General features: G+C 35.4%; 1 protein-coding gene across 3 annotated transcripts in view; it reads right to left on the bottom strand.

The window, feature by feature from the left end:
• acj6 (abnormal chemosensory protein 6) overlaps positions 1-18,759 on the bottom strand; it is a 97,066-nt gene that overhangs the window by 29,105 nt on the left and 49,202 nt on the right. The window lies entirely within an intron of this gene.

Below are 18,759 nucleotides of genomic sequence, written 5' to 3' on the forward strand. Positions count from 1 at the left end.
GTCGGTTTAAAGCGATAGTTTCTCTTTTCGATTTGCCACCGGCTCGTTTCATTCGACCGCCCCTTTCTCGGAGCCCGAGCTGAATTCAGATACAGGATTTTATATCCAGAGCCTATTGAATGATTGGTTTTTTTTTCTTCTTTTTATTAACTTGACAAAAAAATCTTGGCATTTTTCGATTTCAGTTATTCAGTTTAAAGGATATGATACGTTTTAATGGTTTGCTTTTATATTTGTTTTACACTGAAGACAACCCAGTGATTGAAATATGAATCGTCATAGAGAATGTTAAGGGACGTGAATGATAATGTTTGTCAAAACAGGAATATTATTATACTGATTGCCCGAATTCAATTGAATTTGTTCAACTGTACAACTATGACTTTTAAAGTTCTTTGGTGACATCTCCATAATCTTAAGAGGACTCTGGAGAGACAGGTAGTCCAAGGCCGGGTGTGGAAAGCAAGAGGTCATTCCACCGATCACTGTCCGCTAACATGGACTGATCAAATAAAGAAGGCAACTGAGTCCATCACGGTCCGATGTACTCAAAACGCTTCAAACCGTCAGTTCTGGAAGCGAATCGCCAGGAGGTCAATCCTCAGGAACATGGGCGACTTAACAAATACTCCTGCGTTTACATTGTCAGCGCAACGACAACAACTCTGATAAAAGTGTCTGACTAAGAAGAAGAAATTCGTTAACTAAAGTAGGCACGAACAGTGACTCTCATTAGTTCGTATGTCGTGGGCCAGCAATGAAACGCGAACACATATAATAGCCCATTCGTTTTTTCAACACCCAGGTATCCGATCATCAGTTGATTTTTAATGTATCATACATTACGTGCTATGCAAAAATGTTTGGTAGGTACGTATTGTTGTATTCTTGAGTGGAGACCGCCCGACGCGTTGACAAAACTGTTGAACATAGGCATCTATAAAATCAAAACTAATCGAAGTGTTTTTATTCAAGTAGGTCTTTATAGGTACTCCCAAACTGCAATGATAATAGCCATCGATTCGGAATACTTCACCGAGACTTGTTTATTTCCAATATAGACGTCCATCGCTACAAAAATTTACTATATGCATTTATCTATGTAAAATAAGTACGGCCAGAACTAGAACAGATCTACTTTACTAGCCCTTGACTAAATATCTATTTAGCACTGTTCTGTGTGGAATTAAACTCAACACCCACACGATATTCACTAGTAGGTAGGTACATTAGTAGAAGGTACTGTGAGTATATCTTATTTAGTCACGGAGCGTCCCATTTTTCCGGACAGCCATTATACTGTTCAGCTCAGACATTGATTTTGTGTCAAGCATTCTGCGTTGACGTTGTGACATCTACGGACTCCAATAACCACTTATTACCAAGGGAACGTGACCTTAATAATTCGTCAAAAAATAATTCTGTACAAACTGTGTTTTGAGTTTGCATTCACTCTAAATTAATCAAAAAAAAACTGCAAAAAGACACCCTCAACTTTACGACAATTAAATTCATTACGCATAAAAGAAGACACATTCAAAAATTAGACCCTTTTTAAATATAATGTAGTCAATCCCTAGTAACTCGAAACGTAATGCGCTAAGTGTGAATTACTGTTAAACTTGTGCTACCCTAATGCGAAGTCGGTTAAGGGCGGGTGCAGCTGCGCTCTGAGGGACCCGTACTAATTAAAATTACTCGAGACACTTTGTGAATTTATTTTTCTGGACTTAGTTTCCCCTCGTGTTCAAGGTAAGTAAGTTGTTTAAATGAGGCCATCGTGTTTTTGGCAAAGATGCAAAGTTAACCATAGAAACAAGTGAAGCGTGTATTTTTTTTAAGATTTTGGGTACCCACTTTGGAATCACTTCGAAAATATCGTCACTAACCAGGAGATAAAGTGGAAGTTTTATTTATATAACAGCTATTTTTTATATATACTATTATTTTTAATAGTGTAAAAACATCACACAATATGTGGTTAATCGTTTTTATAAGTTACGTAATTTGACCCCAAGTGACGTCACAAATAATACTACTCACGTACAATAGAGGTAGATCATGCTTGGAAAATTAAAGTTACCAGATTTCATATTGCCATTTTTCCGTAGCAATATCACTTTCATCCATTGTACTAATAGATACGTTTGACTATGTTCACCTAAATCTACGATTATTTTACAAACCTGAAAGTCTATTACTGAATCACGTAAAAACTGCTAAAAGAATTTTGATTTAAGCCGCACACAACTATAGTTCATAGCCTGGATTAATACATATAACCATTAGATATATTTTTTAAAAACAAATACCACGATTTGGGCAACGCCGTGTATTACTGCAAAAATAAAAATACAACAGTTCGTTAGCCGGACTGTGATTTTACGTATCAACGTATCTCTAAATCGACTGGCAGTTTATGGACCAAATAGTGACGAGTAATCCTTTATTCCGCGAAAATGCAACGTGTTTCATTCTCTGTGAATAATAATATGTATGTAATATGTATTTCAATATTGCAATAATTGTTAGTTTTTTTTTGTTATTGCCTATGTGTGTGGACGAGCTCACAGCCCACCTGGTGTTAAGTGGTTACTGGAACCCATAGACATCTACAACGTAAATGCGCCACACACCTTGAAATATAAGTTCTAAGGTCTCAGTATAGTTAAAACGGCTGCCCCACCCTTCAAACCGAAACGCATTACTGCTTCACGTTATAATCCATCTTGTAAAAATTAATATTAAAAAAAAAATACATGCCCGCTGAGTTTCTTGCCAGTTCCTCTCAGGACGAAGGCTAATTTTTGTGCATTGGTAGTAGTTCTTTTTGACGTTCAACAAAGGTGTACTTTCATTTATGTTGAATATATATATTTTTTTTATTTGATTTGATTTAATTACAAACGAAATCACGCGTCTCGTCTATTAAACATAAAACTTTGACGGACGCAGTAATAAAACATTATAAAGACGAGTTATACGTACACGTATAACAAGTTAAAAAGTTTCGTAGTATCGAATCTAATAGAAATAATCTTAAATGTAACTTATTACCTACGCGTTAGAATTTATTATTGAATTCTAAATGAATGCCAGTAATGTGTTAGATCTCACTATTTTAGTCAATAGTACCTTTTATAAGTAATTCTAGAGGTTCTCTTTCATAACACATATTTTTAAAAGTATTGTTTTAAAAAAAACTTTTCATATAAATGTAGACAGACATACTAAATATTACGCATAGGTATTTACAATCCAGATTTATAATTTTTATTCAATTTACGTGATATTTGTCAAGGGTTGATGCAACTCTCCACTCTCTACTGTTACTAACACGACTAGACTTTTTGTCACACAATTAGATTTTCAACCTGGTATCTTGACACATTTCACATTTCAAAGCACATTTTCCATCTTATTGACGTCATTGCAAAATAAACAGCATGCAATGCGCTATTTATAGATAACGTTAGAATAACTTCACAATTCAGAAATACTGATATTTTTGATACCGTATCTAATGGCCTAGAGCTTAACCCGATAGTTTTACTATTGGATACGATAATTGAATCTGAATTTTACTCTTGTCTCGGGGAAAAAGTAGCTTCACTCCGCTTTCGGTCAAAGAAACTGTAGGTTTGCTTTTGGAAACATAATATATTTTTCGTCAATTGCGAAAATAACGTGAAATACTACCGACTTGTTTTATAAGAAAGGGCTAAACCTAATTTTCTATTACAAATACTACCTAATCTTATTTGAAGAATATGATGAGACTGGTCCCTAAAAAAGGGGACAAATTGAACGTGGGAACGAACCGCTGCCCTACGACTCATTACCACCCGGCTATTAGCTATTGTAATCGTTAAACTTATACAATTGTCGAACTTGTAACGATTACTGAACTTTTGAAGGTCGGTTAATAAAATTGTCTATTATTTTACATCCAGTTGTTGTATATAGTAAGTATCTGTTAGTCTTCCGTCGAAGACAAATCGGCAGAGTTTCAAGTCGTTCAAGAGCATACTGCTACATTTTGGACACAGTCCTTCGGGGTCATCGGTAGAGGTCTTTTGATTCAACTGCGGTTGAGAACTTTTTTTTTATGATTGAGAGATTACTGGTGGCCCGAAGGCCTTTCCAGTTTCACCAGGATAGGTGGGCAAGCAAAGGCTCAGCCAGGAGGGGTGGGATTTGCTAACAACTGCCCGAGCGACTCCGAAGGAGACCTAACAACTCAAGAGCAATTGCTTCGCGAATGAATCTACTACCGGATCGGAACCGCGACTCGCTGAGATCCGGCGAGAAACTCAGCGGGCTGGTGCATGGGTTAGGTTGCACATCGACCTCTTTTCGACGAGTACGGTTACCTGTTCTGTTTTTTCTCTGGACTTATGACAACTTATGATGACAGGTATTTTTAAATTGTATAGAATCTTCTATATAAAACCTGATACTTTAACTTCCTGATAATGTATAAGCCGCTGTAGGAACATCGCAAATGCACTATTTGCTAAAGGCGAGCATTGAATACCCCTTCACGTTTCGTAAATAATACGATGAAATCCGAAAACCAGTGGAACGAATCGAATTACGAATTTGCAGCTTCCTATATGAGATACAGACAGCACATAGCTTTTATAGCTTTTATGTTTAAGTCTGTACAGTACAGTACTGAAGTACCAGAAAAAAACTTTATAGTTCCAAAATTAAATCATTCGAGATATCATCTTTTCGCATTAAATGTGTACAATTTCCTAAAATATTCGAAATTGAGTTAATATGCGGAATCATTTGATATCACTAGTATTTTTCTCATAAATATTGTCAAAAGAGCGTAGTTTCTTTTTAGTTTACCTATGTTTTGACTACTATTAACAAAATTAATACATAATTTTATCTTACTTTAATAGACAGATAATGTAATTGTAAAAAATAAAAAAGTTAATGTTGCAAAGATGGTTAATATTAAAAATATCACGTATGTTAGCTTTAAAAACACTATTTTGTAAAATTAGTAAGTTTTGAGTAGTTTTTTTAGTAAGTTATACAGTTTTAATGCGAGAAGACGATAATTATATTGTATTCATACAAAAATACTTTTAAAAAAAATCCGGTAGTATTTGTTCTTAAGTAGCTACTCATCAGTTTGTTTCATGTTATATTAAAATTCTGATTTAAAACTCTTATTAAAATAGTATTCATTTTGTTTAAATTGCCTTTGGAATGTACTCTTTTAATGATTATTACTGGTGGTAGGTGTCTTGTGAGCCTGCACAAGTTGGTACCACCATCCTGCTTATTCCTGTCGTGAAACCGTGGTACTGTAAAAACTGAGACTCAGAACTCATATCGCAAGGTGTGTGGCAGCATTTACGTTATTAATGTTAAAGGGCCCCGACGAACAGTTAACATCAGGTGGGCCGAGAGTCTGCGTCCAAAAAAAAAGTACAAAAAAAAGAAAGTTAAACTAGATTTTGAACATTCCCTCCTCCTCATTATTTTGCAGAAAGTTAGTTTATACCAGAGTATAAACTTATGGCTTATCTAAAATAATACATTCGTAAAAACAGTTTCTACTCCACTGATGGCTGTCTTCGAGATAGTCAAAAAACCTCATCGACCTTACACTTCAAGTTGAGAAGTGCTTATGATCTCCTACTCAACACTAGATGAGTCGTTATTTCGATTATCCATCCGACGTAATACAAAAAAAAATACTTCTAAAAACTCAACCCTTTAATTCGCTCCATCAAATACACGAAATCGCCGAGATTAAATTACAAAATTAATCGCATCAAAACCGTAAATGATTGATGACTGTCTCGGAAACTGAAAGCAGTTACGGATGATTTAATTTTTGCCGTGAAGCATCATAAATATTAATATCGTGTCGACTTCTCGGGAGATTCATGATCAAGAGTTTAACACTCGTCTTGAACTTTACTCTCGTATTGTTGATGCGTTGGTGGCTTACCCTTTTTTTATTATTGCCTTTGTAAGCAGACAAGCATACGGCCCACCTGATGGTGAGTGGTTACCGTCGCTCATGGACTTCAGCAATGCCAGGGGCAGAGCCAAGCCGCTGCCTACCGCCAACCCAAAGATTACTGACTTTTAAGGCTGTTCTAGCTTATAAACGCATCACGCGGTTTGCGCCTGAAATAGGCTAATGTTGTGGTATACTTGTATAATAAGAATATTTATTATTATTGTATTTCATATTTACTATAAACAACTGGATCTTTTGTAATAAATTACTGTCTGCTTATTTATGTCCCAAATATTCTCATGAGATTCGAAACGATTTTTTTACAAAACTAAGACCGAATAAAACTTTTTTTTTTTAATCTATTCACACGTTGACTGCTACGTAAGTTATTGTTGCCCTACGTGGCGCACTGAAGTAATTATCTAATACTAGCGACCCGCCCTCGCTTCGCTTCGGAAACATTAAAACACATAAAACAAAAAAAATAAATAAATAAAAATTAAAAAAAGTAGCCTATGTTCATCAGGGACAATGTCGGCTTCTAATGGAAAAATAATTTTTCAAATCGGTCCAGTAGTTTCGGAGCCTATTCGAAACAAACAAACAAACAAATCTTTCCTCTTTATAATATTAGTATAGATATAGATAGATTTCTGTTACTAAGCGTCTGTATTACCAAAATTTGCCTTCTTTGTGTTTGAATGCATTTTTAGTCTTTTAGGTCTCTTAGAAATAGATCAGCCTTCATGTAACTAGTGGCTCGATAATGACTTAACACAACTCTGGCAGTGAGTTCATCTCCCCTTTCAAAGCATTAAAAAAAAAAAACCTAGACGGTCTAATTCAAAAACACACAATCCCTTAACAACTTTAGAAGCAAAAAATCAATTCTAAATCTATTAAATCTCCCCTTTTATTGCTTCAATCTTGTAATCAAATAAACAGACTGATACAAATTATCATTGTGATTCTTATGGAGATACAATTGACTTGAGTGGAGGGCTGGCCCGACGTTACGGAGGCAGCGGACTGCGTAATCGGACCCCCTGCTTCTCTTACAAATAATTTAGTTTTTACATTAAACGTTGTTAATTATTTCATGTGTGAGACTGTTTTTTTTTTAATTGTTTTATTGGCTTGTTAGACAATAGCTTACAGTCCATTTGACGATTAGACGGCCCGGATATTTCTAATTCACAGTCTATATTAATAATAGACTAGCTTTTGCCCGCGACTTCGTCCGCGTGGAATAGTTAACAAATAATGCTTTATTTTAGAACAAATTTGTTTAGCATAAGAAACGTTATAGTGAGCTAACCTTAACATATAGACATATGCTGTGCTGGACTTTTTTTTAGATATTTTAAAGGGAAACAATTCTGTCATACATTATTTTAGCGAAACTTTAACCGTTACTGCAGCGCACGCAGCGGAAGCTCTCAAAAGGTAAAATAACCTCGATTTTGAAACGTTATTTATTGGTGCTCTGCTTGTATTAGTCTCAGCGTGATATTCTATAGCCTATATGTAGCCTTCCTCGATAAATGGGCTATATAACACTGAAATAATTTTTCAAATCGGACCTTACTTCCTGAGATTAGCGCGTTCAAACAAACAAACAGCTTTATAATATTAGTATAGATTAGTTTAATATCGTTTCGCGGTAATAACGCGATAACTTGTTGGAATCAGCCGCCATCTTTTTTGTTTGTTTTTTATTGCCCTTGTAGGCAGACGAGCATACGGCCCACCTGATGGTGAGTGGTTACCGTCGCCCATGGACTTCAGCAATGCCAGGGGCAGAGCCAAGCCGCTGCCTACCGCCATCTGTTTTACGATTATTGAGTCCTGGTGACTGCCACATCAACCTTGCAATCTTTTGGGTTATATCAGTTGTTATGCTTCTCCAGCGGGTCTCCTCAAACTTTACCCGAACTCGCAGGGAAGCTTCAAGCGTAGATAACCATCTCTACTGATCTCTGGATAATGTTGAGCCTTCTCAAGAATATCTGAGCGACCACAACAAACTATCCTATGTGATCGTTGTGGTATTCATTAATTTATTTATTTAAGGATTACCGACAGGGTTTACAGTAAGACATAAAATAACATTGACATGTATAGAGCAATTGATAACTGCAACTCTAATTAGAGGCAATCACAGCATGCATTACATTAATATATTAATAGAGATTTAACAATACTATTAATAATAATAAAAAATTAAAAACAAAAGAAAGACAACAAGGAGAGTAATACCAGAGTACTCAAAGTACAAGGCACAAGTACACAAGGCTGAGGCTGAGGTTCAACAACAACTTTTTATAATTTTGTTCTTAAATATTGGAAGGGAATCGCCAAATATGTCAAGGTTTTCAACTTTTCTAACTAGATTATTATAAAGGTTAGTTAGACGAGGAGTAGGTGAGTGCTTGCCTAGATTGGTTCTGCTAAAGCGGGTGCTGAAAAGAGCAACGGGGCGACGAGGTAACATAGATGGCACCTTCAAAGAAAATTTATTGAGGATGGATTGGGAGTCGACAGTACCGCTCATAACATGATGTAAAAAACATAAGCCTAACATATCGCGGCGATCACTCAATGTTTGCATTTTAAAATATTTAGCCCTATCAACATAAGATTCAACATAATTAGGCGGCCTAAAACGGTACGACATGTGGCGAAGTAACTTTTTCTGAATTCTCTCAATCCTGTTAATATGGGTTTTGTATGTAGGACACCACACAGTGCTGCAGTAATCAAGTTTGCTTCTAACATAACTGTTGTAAAGCATTAGCGTAGTGGAAGCTTTCTTAAACTCCCTACCATTCCTAAGTACAAAACCCAGTGATTTGTTCGCGGCATCTATAATTTTGTCAATGTGCTTAGTGAAATTCAGCTTGGTATCAAGCTCCACCTCTAAATCACGAGTCTGAGAAACTTCACTAAAGCATTCCCCTGAAATATGATATTGTGTCGGTATTATATTTATAAATTAATATTCAATAATATTTAACTGAATTACCGGTTTATCCTGTACTAGAGACCCGCCCTCGCTTCGCTTCGGAAACATTAAAAAACACATGAAATCAAAAAAAAAAAATAAAAAAAAAAAATAAAAAAGTAGCCTATGTTCATCAGGGACAATGTCGGCTTCTAATGGAAAAAGAATTTTTCAAATCGGTCCAGTAGTTTCGGAGCCTATTCGAAACAAACAAACAAACAAATCTTTCCTCTTTATAATATTAGTATAGATTAGATATATCATCTAATACAGGATAAACCGGTGTTCTGAACTACATCTTCTTCTCTATATAATAATATAAAAATGAATTGCTATTCGTTAGTCTCGCTAAAACTCGAGAACAGTTGGACGGATTTGGCTAATTTAGGTCTTGTGAAAGTCCAGAGAAGGTTTAAAAGGTAGATAAATATGAAAATGCTCGGAATTAATAAAAAATAACAATTTTGTTTTTTTTCCTTTGATGTGTCCCCCGTCGGACGGATCTCTTTGGTTTGTTTTAAGTTTATTTTATACAAAGGTTTAGGTATTTTATTTATCTATTGAGACACTACTAAGTTTGCCGGGTCAGCGCAGTATAAGAATAAATACCTGTACAGTTAAAGGCGGTGCATGCTAGAACCATTATTATAAAATACATGTAATGAAAGTATTTTCATTTACAAGTGATCGTTATAAATGAAATAAAAAAAAGGATAATAATTCGTGGGAAAATCGTAAATAATTTAATTTATCAAAAATTAATTTATCAAAAACAATAAACTGTTTACGTATCTTTTAAATAAACAACTATCAATAAGTTTTCCAAAAAAAGTTAATATTAATAATACTTCATTCAATTCCTACTCAACAATTAATCCCGTAGGTGAATATAAAATGTACAACTTCGACCTTTGTAGAATAATTGGCTTGTAATTAAATGTTCTATTAGGAGTTCAAACGGAAATGGCCAGCACATCCCAACGGCTAGTCAGAGCGGAACCACTGCGCTCGGGAGTTATGAATCCAATTTAACATTACTTTCAAGTTTGCCTAAAATTCTCCATGAATACAGTACTGGAGCATTTGCGCCGGGCTTCTCCGAATTGCGGACATAATTAAATCTATATTTACGATTTATGTGGTCACCGACAAAATAAACGATAATAGTAAAGTATTTTCGATACATCAGAAATAATAGAATGACAATGGAAAAAACGCGAGATCAAAACACTAATACCTATTCACAAACGCCATTTTACCAATGCTTATTATACCCAGTTTTGTCACTTCATTTCATATTCGAAGCGGACTCGTTGCAAGCGGCGTCGTGGCAAGTGTAACAATGCATAAATTATAACATTTATTTGTTTGATAAACTATTTTCCAGAACGTCTATGGCAGCGAGAACCCACCTGATGAATGTATCATCCTAGTCGGTATCGATTTTGACAGGGTGGTCGTGGTTATCACTTAAGGCGTTAGTGGGAAGCTTCACAACAGGCCGCCATTCCTCTCTGACGGCCGCCCTCCTCGTGCGTCGTGGTGATGAGCCATTTACTATCACTTGTGTCTGGTCAGTCCACGTCATAGGCGATCTTCCTTATGGCCTAGTACTCATGTTCAAATGATTAGACGAGCGATATCATCCGTCTGTGTTCAGTGTACTTACTACATCTAATTACGTAAAGTGCCTTCACATTTACAACTGATGATGCTGGAAATATTTTAGCAATTAATTTACACTAGATGATGACCGAGCTTTGATTGTTTTTTTTTTGATAACGCCATCTTGTTGTGTCTTTAAAGCGGTTAGTTGCCCTCAATTAAGAAAAATAGTATTATTATTCGCCAATAGATGTCGGGAGGGGATGATTATTGAAAACACAAATATATAACATTTTCTGAAAATAAATCGAAGCTAGATCGATTTATCGCCCCCGAAATCCCCAGTACACTAAATTTTATGAAAATCGTTGGAGTCGTTTCCGAGATTCAGATTATATATATATTAATATACAAGAATTGCTCGTTTTAAGGTATAAGATTTAATTATATTAGCGACGCTACACGGTTATAAGGCGCATAGTTGGAGATCGTTGAAATAAAAAGACTCGACTTAGGAATTTCAAGATTTGCGCGGCAATATCAGGAATGAAGAAGATGTTATTATCTATCCGTACTAACGCCAGCTTTGTATCAACAATAACGTAATACTTGTGTCTGTTCATATACTGATTATGAAAAAAAGATAGAATTAAGAGAATTTAATTTAAATTCTTTTAGATATTAAAGTATCGTCTTCGCTTTTCGCGTATCATAGATATGCATAATTAATACTCATTTTACGGTTTTAATCTCACGTTTTTATTTATCATTATATTATTACCGACGTTTCATTTTAAAATTCAATATTGCGCTGACTACTGTCCATTTTTATATTTTAATTCAATTATGTTTAAATTTCAGTTCCTAAATTAACTAAAGATATATATTTTTGAATTAAATTTAGAGAACAGTTGCAAAATTAATGCTTCGAAACTCATTTACCGGGTATTATAACAAACACACCGCTTGATGTTAAGTAAAATGTGAATAAACATAAAAAGTTTACAACCCCTGTACTTTGACACGCGACATTACTATTTAGCACGCATACAACTAACCAAACAGATGCTTTCAACATTTTTAATATATTGTGAGTAATTTTTTTCAAATAGAAATTGTTTTTTTTTTATGATTGATAGGTTACTGGTGGCCCGGAGGCCTTTCCAGTTTCACCAGGACAGGTGGGCGAGCAAAGACTCAGCCAGGAGGGGTGGGATTTGCTAACAACTGCCAGAGCGCCTCCGAAGGAGACTTAACAACTCAAGAGCAATTGCTTCGCGAATGAATCTACTACCGAATAAAATAGAAATTGTTTGAAGCTCTCTACACTTCCGTGAGTCTTTTCCCGGGCGAGATTTACCTACATTACAAGGTTAAATTGAAAAAAAAAGCTTTGGCTCAAACAACATACATATTCTATCATAGCTTATCATTCTCGAATATGATTAGAACATGGAAATGAATAGAGTAAAACAATACTACTAATTAATATATTTTACCTTATAGCTCGAATACAGTATTGTCTTTTTCATTGGCGCCTAAATTGAAACGTGATTGAAAGAGACAAAAAATGGTTCGAATGGTACTGGTGGTAGGACCTCTTGTGAGTCCGCACGGGTAGATACCACCACCCTGCCTATTTCTGCCGTGAAGCAGTAATGCGTTTCGGTTTGAAGGGTGGGGCAGCCGTTGTAACTATAATTGAGACCTTAGAACTTATATCTCAAGGTGGGTGGCGCATTTACGTTGTAGATGTCTATGGGCTCCAGTAACCACTTAACACCAGGTGGGCTGTGAGCTCGTCCACTCATCCAAGCAACAAAAAAAAAAAAAAGCTTATAATATGAAACGATCTCTAAATATTCGATATTGTATGTATCTAATGTATTTTATATTTATTAGGATATTCATGACTACCTACCGCTTGTCAAATTTAACATTCTAAATTTTATATGGTTCTAGTATTATAAATACGTGTGGAATCAGTTTTTTGTATTATTTATTAGCAATTGAATAAAAATATATAGTATTTTTATTTTATTAAATATATTTAATATTTTTATTTTTATTGGAAACTAAATCCAATCTTATATTGTTTGTTACTCGTATTGTTTTTTGTTGCTTCGATGGGTGGACGAGCTCACAGCCTACCTGGTGTTAAGTGGTTACTGGAGCCCATAGACATTTACAACGTAAACGCGCCAACCATCTTGAGATATAAGTTCTAAGGTATCAGTATAGTTTCAACGGCTGCCCCACCCTTAAATCCGAAACGCATTAGTGCTTCACGGCAGAAATAAGCAGGGTGGTGGTATCTACTTGCGCGGACTCACAAGAGGTCCTACCACCGGTAATTACGCAAATTATAATTTTGCGGGTTTGATTTTTATTACACGATGTTACTCTTTCACCGTAATATACGATGGATTTGAAACGGTCATTCTGACAATATCCAGCGCAGTGCTCTATCAAAAAGATTGAACACAAAGACGCTGTGCGAATTTTACGTCTCATTAATCCATTACTATTATGGGCCGTGTTTTAGGGTTAACTAGGGCTATCCCCAGCGCGTCGGGCGCATCTCTTCGGTATCAAATGTCACAGTGACTAAAAGCGAGGGCGTGAGGGAGCTTTGCGCGCGATTACACTGTAGTGCCTCTGTACAGGCGAAACTAAAACGCATCTCCGAAGATTTTCGTGATGTGATTATTATTATTTTTTAAATTTGCTGTTCAATTTTCTCTACTCTAATAATACTCTAATAATCTATACTAATATATAAAACTACAGTGGTTTTTACGGATGCTCCGTTATAACTATTGAACCATGCATCCGATTGACTTGGAACTTGGTATCCATGTAGGAAATACATGTACTTAATGGATAGGCTAATATTTATTTGAGTGTTGGACTCCCTAATAATAATGACAATAAATACCTAATAATGTTGATTTTAATTGCCCAGCGAAGAACCAGAACCCAGAACCGTACTCACCCAGAGTACGGTTAGTAGGTACATTATAAAAGTAAGAATAATTCGTGAAAATACCAGATCGATCTGAATATGAATAGCGAATTTATTTTAAGTCGAGATTTGTGTTAATCAGTGAAACATTAATATTTCTGAAAACTTTGAATTTTTACAAGAATTAATTGAGAGACTAGTTACTAGTGTAGGGATTGTTGACGACAAGTCTATCTAATATACAATGAAAGGGTAAACAAAAATGAAGTACCTAATTAGAGTGAAAGTCACAGAAATCAAAATATATTAACAATTCTTGGTTATCCAAGAGCTATTCTAGATCGTACCAAAAATATAAAAGAGTACCAGAAAGCTATTAATTAAATATATATTTTAAATAAATTTTTGATCGAATCTTTTCGTTAGAAGTTATGTTATCGTCTGTACCGCTGATGCCGGGATTATGCGTAGCGCACTTAGCAGTTACGATTATGTGCCGGCGCTGGGGGGAGGCAGAGACCTACGAATAATTAATTACTTTTGTTTTTGATCGTAGGAAATTACCAAATATAAATTTATGTAAGACTTTATTTATTTACATATACATAATATATAAAGGCAACGTGAATGCGTTCAGTAACTCTGACACTAATTGAATATGAAATTTCGAAAAGGGCACATGTCGCATATTTTGTCAAATACGTTTTTTCATATACATGTAGTTTTGAGGCTTATCTACACCCATTTTATGATAATTTCAGTAATTTTCAATCGCTAATTAACACTAAAATATATCTCAAAAGTTAATATTTAAAATTTTACACTGTTTTAGAAAATAATTAGTTTTTTTTCATTTTCTGAACATTTTACATTTTCAGAGATGTGCCCTTTTCAAAATTGCATATTGAATTGTAGCGATGATAAATGGAACAAATTCGTTAATATGAAGTATCCGGTTGTAATTTTATAGTCTGAATTTATTTTATTTCTTAATATTCGATTGCATTGTCTAAGGTGTGGAATTTGAAGCCTGACGTAACGAGAAAACAATGTCAAATAAAAGATTAAGAAAAAAGATTAAGAATGGGTTTCTCAACCTTTTTTCTTTAAATATGCTAATTATAATGAACTATTGTGTATTCCAAACTTTTATATATTCACGAAATTCATACTCATTTAAAAATAATCTAATCACGAACCATATTAATCAAATCAAATCTGAATTAACTATTAAGTGGTGTAAATTCTACGCAGTAACTGAACCATAAACAATAGCGGGTCGCGAATTATAAATACATTAGATATGTAGTTATTTCCGTAGTCATATTATTTTCAATTCGATTTCGTGTACCACAAAAAGTTCATTGGAGTTACGATGTGACATATCACGGAACGAACGGCCCACGTTCATTATATTTTCCATGCATTTTTCGTTCGGAACTGTTCCGACTTTAGAAATGCCATCGGACGCTGTCAAATTGCCACCCCACTCAGTTACGGTTTCATTATTCCTAGTGCACATTGCAAGTCAGGGCTTGCCGAATAAGTTCGCACTCTGTTTAAGAATTTTGCGTAGTATATTTATAATGTATTATTTTATTTACATCAAAATACAGTTTATCTTAGTAAAACTATGACACAAATTGAGTTGCTCTTATAAAGAGAAACAATATTTAAAGCTATTGCTTCACCACTATTTTAATATTTTTTATATTTCAATATTTCAAAATGCTTTTATATTTTTTATGTTCTTTCTAATCTTTCAATATTTTTATTTTTCTTATGTCATCTTTATAAAAAATTCACCTCTTTTAAGATAATTCGTATAGAGGTTATATAAATATGATTGAAATCAATTTTATGGTTCGGCACCGAACTTGACATCACGTCGTCTAAAAAATAATGATTACATGACACACAAAAATTATCTACTGCTTAGCTATATATTTTATTTTATTATATAAAAATGAATTGCTGTTCGTTAGTCTCGCTAAAACTCGAGAACGGCTGGATCGATTTGGCTAATTTTGGTCTTGAATTATTTGTGAAAGTCTAGAGAAGGTTTAAAAGGAAGAGAAATATGAAAATGCTCGGAGTTAAATAAAAATAACAATTTTGTTTTTCCTTTGATGCGGCCCCCGTCGGACGGATTCCTTTTGTTTGTTTTAAGTTTATTTTATACAAAAGTTTAGGTATTTTATTTATCGACTGAGGCACTACAAAGCCTGCCGAGTCAGCTAGTATTAAATAATAATTAAAACTGAAATTTTTGCAAATAAAAAAAAGTGTGAAAGTTCTTGTTAGTCTTAGACCATCTGCAGAGGTCGTCATTAATGACCTTCTTTTTTCACGCTTCACCTCCCCTTAGCCTAAACGAAGAGATAAGGGGATGACTGAAGGGTTCCGTTTTAGTAGTCGTCGTGGCCTAACGGATAAGACGTCCGGTGCATTCGTGTTGAGCGATGCACCGGTGTTCGAATCCCGCAGGCGGGTACCAATTTTTCAAATGAAATACGTACTCAACAAATGTTCACGATTGACTTCCACGGTGAAGGAATAACATCGTGTAATAAAAATGAAACCCGCAAAATTATAATTTGCGTAATTACTGGTGGTAGGACCTCTTGTGAGTCCGCGCGGGTGGGTACCACCACCCTGCCTATTTCTGCCGTGAAGCAGTAATGCGTTTCGGTTTGAAGGGTGGGGCAGCCGTCGTTACTATACTTGAGACCTTAGAACTTGTATCTCAAGGTGGGTGGCGCATTTACGTTGTGGATGTCTATGGGATCCAGTAACCACTTAACATCAGGTGGGCTGTGAGCTCGTCCACCCATCTAAGCAATAAAAAAAAAAAAAAAAAATATTTATTTATTAATCCGACGTTATGAATACTCCGCAGCTGTCGCAATCACGGAAGAGACAACGTTTCTTCAATTCTAAGAATTAATGCTATTCACTGATGTTTCAGTGCTTAAAATGAATGCAGTGAGCAAGTTGGTGTTGGTGAATGCTGACACCGAATTCGAGGCTAAAATAGGCAGATTGGTAATATTACTGTTACGCGCTGGGGTACGCGCGTAACTTTACCAAACCTTATAGTTCGTACATAGCACCGTTTCCATTTTATCGTTACTGTTTCATTTTTAATACGTAATTTTCAATACTTTTTTACTATTAAAATAGATTTTATTATTATCGTGATTTTTTTGATAAATTGTAAATTTCGATTTACGAAATTTTGACACGTTTTCATGAATTATTATTTAATGCTTATTTCATACAATACAATTAAGATTCTTAGTTATATTAAATTGTATTAATTGTTGTCACTTGAGCACCCCACAATTTTAATTAAGAGTCATTATGTCATATGGTTAAAATTGCATTTTATTAATTGTAAAGTAAGCAACTATTATTATTATATAATAATTATTATTAATACAGTAATTACGGAAACATCCACGTTGAGTATTTGCGTAAAATTAATTAATTGCGCAGGGACTCGATCCCAGTTATGTATATTCACATCGCTAATACATAACCACTAGGCTAGGGTGTTTCGAAACAGGAAGACAATGAAACATTACAAACGTCTTTATTCGGACAGAGCGAAGCCCCTGTTAATTGGTAACAAGGAATGTATATATTAATACGTGAAGCAAAAACTTTGTATCCCTTTTTACGAAAATTGCGCGGACGGAGGAGTAGGAAATTTTTCACGTTTATAGACAATATAGAGAAGAAGTGCACAATGTTAATATTTTTTTAAAATAATGCATAAAAGATACATAAAATCAATAAAGAAAACATAACACACACTACATACCATGTATTTGACGCACACACGTACTATTTATAATCAAACTTTTGTTCTTGACGTTTGTTGTCAAATTGAGAATAGATTAAATATTGTTTGTCTTTGTTAATATTTTTTATAGTCTTGGCGAAATTTGTGATTATACAAGTATAAAATACAATCATAATAGTGTACAAACTTACAATTCCAATTAATTATAGTCGAATTTCGACTTCTGCCGGACCTCTAATACTTATAATTAGGTATTACGTCAAATTGCTATATACGTACCGAAAATCTGTAGTAATCTGTACAATCAAATGGCATATACAGCCCGTGCCATTATTGAGAGCATCGATTGAACAACACATGAATACATCCAGAGCGTATTAGTAACGTTACCCTAAACGAAGACAGATGTTATGGTACTTTTTTATGATTGAAGTTTTACTGGTGCTCCGGACGCCTTTCCAGTTTCACCAGGACAGGTGGGCGAGCAAAGGCTCAGCCAGAAGGGGTGGGATTTGCTAACAGCTGCCCGAGCGCCTCCGAAGGAGACCTAACAACTCAAGAGAAACTGCTTCGCGAATGAATCTACTACCGCATCGGAATCGCGACCCGCTGAGAAAATCCGGCGAGAAACTCAGCGAGCTGATGCATGGCTTAGGGTGCACGTCGACCTCTTTGTCGAGTTCGACGAGTACGGTTACCGGGGTTCCTCAGCCTGCTCCTAGTGTTAGAGCTGAAGGTATCTAATGCAAGGCATGTTATGATACATGATTGTACTTAAAAATGATTGTGCGATATTTATAAGGGTTTAACCAAACAATTTAGTACAAATTAAAGAGAAACTGATGCGCGAATTCCGCTATCTAGGTGGAGCGTGCGGGACGGCTTTGTACGGACTCAAACAATCATAATGAAATTACAAGATAAACAGTGTTTTCCGTTTAGGTGCTTTAGACAATTCTAGAACACAATTCTGGTTCTATTTAAACAATTAAATGCTTTATTTTAATATTATGATTGCAAAAGAAGGAGCACGTTCTGTAGTTAAACATTGAAGCGACACGAAAATTTAATGCCGTAATCGCCAAGCTTGGCAGGCGGGTTGGCGATCGCAGTACTCGGTGCCTTGCACCGGTGCTGCTACCCGTTACCGACCAGGGGATTTCCGCACCGAGAGGTTTTTGTTGATGGTTATTCCGCCATCTATCGGTCGCCAGAGCCCTGACCGTCAATCAGCAGGATGCACCACGTGCAGGTAGGGTTGGCACTTGAGACAGTGTAGTGTTAATTTGCCTTATTACAAGATCGGGTTCAGTGGCGAGCTTTGGGGGAGGCCTACGTCCTGCAGTGGACTGTCGCAGGCTAATGATGATCCTGACTGTGTG

Source organism: Bombyx mandarina, chromosome 01 (assembly GCF_030267445.1).
Source record: "Bombyx mandarina strain Sakado chromosome 01, ASM3026744v2".
Classification (NCBI taxonomy): domain Eukaryota; kingdom Metazoa; phylum Arthropoda; class Insecta; order Lepidoptera; family Bombycidae; genus Bombyx; species Bombyx mandarina.